Below are 5,056 nucleotides of genomic sequence, written 5' to 3'. Positions count from 1 at the left end.
ATATCGTGTATCGTATCGTATCGTGAGATTAGTGTATCGCTACAGCCCTAGAGGTGCGCTATTATTGAGGATCTTAAAAATTAACCGTACATTTGAGTACACAATTAGATTCTCGAAATTGAATATATTTAACAGCTTAAAAATTTGACAATGATGTCTTAATGTTTTTTTATCTAATACATTTACAGCCTGGTTATAAAGTGATTTTAATGGTTTTAATGTTATTTCACTTGTTTGAGACCAACAGGAGATACAATAGTTAACATGAGAAACAATCATTGCATCCAGATATATTTTTCCTTTATCATAAGTAAGCATATTTTTTGTGTCTAAAAACTGAGATATTGTATTTAAAGATATTATAACTGTTTTTAATATGATTTTTAAATCTGAATGTTGTTCCAGAAGGACCCCTAAGTATTTGTATTAATCTACTACTTTGATCTTTTTTCCTTTTACAAAAACACACGGAAAGGTTGTTGGTTTTCTAATTTTAGTAAAATACATTGCCACCGTTTTATTTACATTAAGTGTAAGAGAAGCAGAGGTGAGCCAGTCTGCGATGTTATTCATGACCTTAGTTAATTTGTTAGCTACACTAGTGGCATCATTTCCATGTGCATAAATAATAGTATCATCCACATACATTTGAACATCCACCTCGCCACACACTGAAGGGAGATCTTTAATATAAGCCGCGTTTCCACCGCAGGAACTTTCCCCAGGAACTAGGGGTGGTACTCAGTGTGTTTTGACCACAGGAACCGGGGTCTGAATGAAATTCCAGGTAAATATTTCCCCCTCCGAACGGCCCTGCTCGCGAGGTAGTACTTTTTCAAAGTTCAGGAACTTTTGGGGGTGGGACTGGGGCGCTGAACATGCTTTTGTGAGGTTCGTTCTGCGTTCAGTAAATATCAGTCTTGCTCCATCTGTCCTATTGTCTCAGCAATCGCATGGTCAATGTCCGTAATAGCTGATAATAACAAATAAAGTGCTATATAATATTTGTTATTCATTCTTAGAAAGCCTGTTTGATTTAGTTTACCCATACATGTTAATTAATGCATTAATTATCAAACATGTACTAGCATGTATTAATACTGCTGCTATTCATGCATGAATCCTTATGACTCCTGTCTTAGTTCATGATAGCTCCTGGTTTGTTCATGATTTGTTCATATCTTCACTAATCATGTTCGAGTTCATGTTGAATGAACTATTAATTCATGTATTAATACATGATTAATACATGATTATTCATGTACTGTTATTGTAAAGTGTTACCAGAAATTGTATGTATGATAGGCTGGTAGAGAGGGAGCTGAAGCTAGCTTCTGCTGAGGAAACTGCAAACTATTCTTCAGTACATTTTTCTTTAATTAATTGCACACCTGACTCTGGTCTTCATTTTTCACTACAGGTCTTGGGTCATAAACTGTTATCCCCCTAACAGAACTGTATTGTGGGTTCTGTTGCGTCGCGTCAGCCAATCAGGTCACCTGTGCAAATGCCCAAGCTATTGGCATTGTTTGTATTTGCAGTGTATAGGCAGTGGCAGCAAAATTATCACAACAATATTATAGTAGTAATAATAGTAAAGTCCTCTGATTTCATTTTCAATACAATCGAAAATGGAGATGCAAGACAGCAAGTTGCATTTGAATTAAACGAGAGTGCACGTCTGTTGTGATGCATGGATGTGCGCTGTTATAATGCGTTGCTATCGATGACGGTCATTATAAGGAAGGAAATGCTACAAAATAGAAGCTTTCTTAAGAAGTGCATAGAGCTGCTTGATTTATTTGTTGTTTGTTGATTTTCAAATATAAAATTTGTTGGATTGTTTTCAGTGAGTGCATAAGTTCTTTTTGAACACTTTCATCTCATTTGAACAAAACCTTGATAATATTGATAATCATGATAATTTTGGTCACTATAATCGTGATATGAAATTTTCATACCGTCCCATCCCAATTTAGGAAATTTCACGAATGGACTTTCCTATCATGATACCACGCTTGAGTTCACTGAGCTCCTGAGAGCGACCCATTCTTTCACAGATGTTTGTAGAAGCTGGTAATAATTTGCTTTGTATTGTTTGCTTCATTTTTCATCATATTCCTTTAAATTATTTATTTGTGTATTTCTGCATGGTATTTGTTTTCCTGTTTTTCTTTGGTTTCATTTATGTTATGATAATGAAGGTCTTTTATTTTGACATCCGGTTGAGAGAGCGGAGGATGCGGATATATTGAGTGTTGTCCAAACAGTTCAGTATGGAAGGAGGCCTAGATGCATATGGTCGTAGCATTAACGGTTCACGGTGCAAGGAGTTTTTAGCTTCTGGTTTAAATGGCGAACAAGGTACGGTCTTTGACTTCTTGCTATCTGTTACCTGTGTGTTTTGATTTTGTTTCTTTGTGTAAAGATTAAAGGTTTGTGTTACATCCCTACTTTAATTCACTCAGACACACGGTTTCAGGTTCAACTCTCACTTCTTTACTGAAGATTTTTACACTGCCCCTCCTTTTCTGCAACATCTCCCTCTAGTGACAGAAGCTTGTAACAACCCCAGTAGACCTGATACATGACGTGATTAACTTATGTTAACTTTTCTTTTCGATCTTTGCTTTGATTAAATCAAATGCTCTATATATATAGCGTTTTTTTTCCCTTTCAGTTTAGGACATAATCAGCCAGCTTCTCAGGCAATCTTCTAGCCCGTTGGGGTCTTTTCTGTTCTGGTGTGTTTGGCAAGTCCGCTTTGGAGTCCAGATCATAGGAGTTGGAGACGGGACAAAAGCTTTTTGTGTTGTCATTTACATTTATGCATTTAGCAGACGCTTTTATCCAAAGCGACTTACAACTTGGGGGTACACGAAGCGATTGGTCATGAAGAGTCGAGTGAGCGCAACAAGTGCCTGAAATACTGAGACCGTGTACATTGCTCAGTGTAGCACAGGCTAGAGTAGGGAGGGAAAAAAGGAGGAGAAAGTTTTTTTTTTAAAAGTAGTTACGGAAGAGCTGAGTTTTTAGTTGACTTTTGAATGATGTCAATGATTCTGCGTTTCAGATGGCATTGGGAAGATCGTTCCACCAGCTGGGAACGTTGAATGAAAATGTTCTGGAAAGGGATTTTTTGCCTCTCTGTGATGGTACCACAAACCGTTGCTCCTTAGCTGAGCGAAGGCTTCTGGTGGGGGTGTGGATTTGTAGAATCGAGTCAAAGTATGAGCTGAGCGCGTGGTGGCTCTGTAGGCAAGCGTCAGCGCCTTAAACTTGATGCGAGCAGCGAGTGGTAGCCAGTGCAGGGAGATGAAGAGTGGTGTGACGTGGGTCCTTTTGGGCTCGTTGAAGACCAGACGTGCCGCTGCATTCTGGATCATTCGAAGTGTTTGGATCGCACAAGAGGGGAGTCCAGCCAGAAGCGCATTGCAGTAGTCAAGTCTAGAAATAACCAGGGCCTGTGATCCAACTGTTCATATTCAGTTTCCACATCAGCATTTTTGTTGGTGTTGAATCTTTTAACATGAGTGGTGTTTCGTGTATATCTTGCCCCAGTGGGTGATTCCACAGTCACTTGATTTCCAGTTTTGCTCACGACCTGGTGCAGGATTGGGTTGAACGGAGTCGTGAATTTATTCATCTTTTCTTGCTGCACAAGCACTGTGTCACCCACATTTACTTTTGAGTACTGTGCCCCTCGACGATCATCTGCGTATGTCTTTGCTTTTGCTTTTTGTTCTGCATCTCTATCGCATACTTGCTGATCTCTACATGCTTCTGAAAGGTTTGGCAACTTTCCTCGAATCTTCCTGTTAAAGAGCAAATCAGCTGGGCTTTTTCCTGTCGTGGAATGTTCAACACTTCTATACACAGTGACATATTTCCTCAGCTCTTTTTTCCAATCCAGTCCCTCAGCCTGTGCAATTCGGATTCTTTTCATTAGCGATGAGTTTTGGCGTTCCACCTCCCCGTTAGCCTGATCCCATTTGGGAGTGGTTTTCACATGTCTAATGCCATTGCTCTCGCAGAGCACTCCGAACTGTTCAGATTTGAACTGAGGTCTTGATCTGACCTACATGTGACAGGCAGGCCATATCTACTAAAGATAGACTCCAGACTGTCTATGATTTTTTCCGATGTTGTCGACATCAGTATCTCATATTCATAGTAGGGACTATAATACTCCACTACAACAAGTATGGAGTGACCAGTCGGAAGTGGGCCTAACAGGTCTATGGTCACGTCCTGCCAGGGTCCATCTGGCAGTGGTGTGGGTCTTAGTGGTACAGGTGCTTCCTGTCTGGATACCACCTGGCACCCGTGACATGACTTTCAGTAGCTTTCTGCTGCTTTATCCATACCCTGCCACCACACTTTGGACCGGAGGGGTTGTTTAGTGCCCACGATTTCTAAATGTCCTTCATGTGCCAGAGCCAAAGCCCTGGGTTGTAATGCTTTGGGTATCACTATGCGTGTTCCATGGAGGATTAAATGGTCAATGCAGCACAACTCGTTAGCTACTGGAGCATATGCTTTACAGTTCTCAAAGTGTCCGCTGTTAACTGCGAATCGCACTTCTTTCATTTTCCAGGTCACTCTCAGAGGCTTCTTCTACCTCTCTGGTGGTCAAAGCATTTGGTGTTGCACACACCGCAATATACCTGACATACTCCTCTGAGGCGTGTTCATGTCTCTCAGTTCTTGATGTTTCCCCAAACAGCCTTGACAGTGGATCTGCAATGTTCTCTTTGCCCGTTAAGTATGTGACTCTAAAATTGTATGGCTGTAGTCGGAGTACCCACCGTTCTATGCGGGCACACGGTTTAGAATGGGGGCTGTATATGGCCTCTAACGGTTTGTGGTCAGTGACCAGCTCAAATTCTCTGCCTTAAATGTAAGCATGCAGTCTCTCACATGCCCACACGAGAGCCAGGGCCTCCTTTTCTGTCTTTGAATATCTGCGTTCACAGTCTGCGTGTTAGACAGCGACTCACATAACATAATGGCACCGTTTCCCCTTTTTGAGTCTGAACTAAGACAGCTCCCAGCC

This window comes from Gobio gobio (assembly GCF_949357685.1).
Source record: "Gobio gobio genome assembly, chromosome: 14".
Lineage (NCBI taxonomy): Eukaryota > Metazoa > Chordata > Actinopteri > Cypriniformes > Gobionidae > Gobio > Gobio gobio.
The sequence above is the reverse complement of the archived record's forward strand: the minus strand, read 5'-3'. Positions refer to the sequence as shown.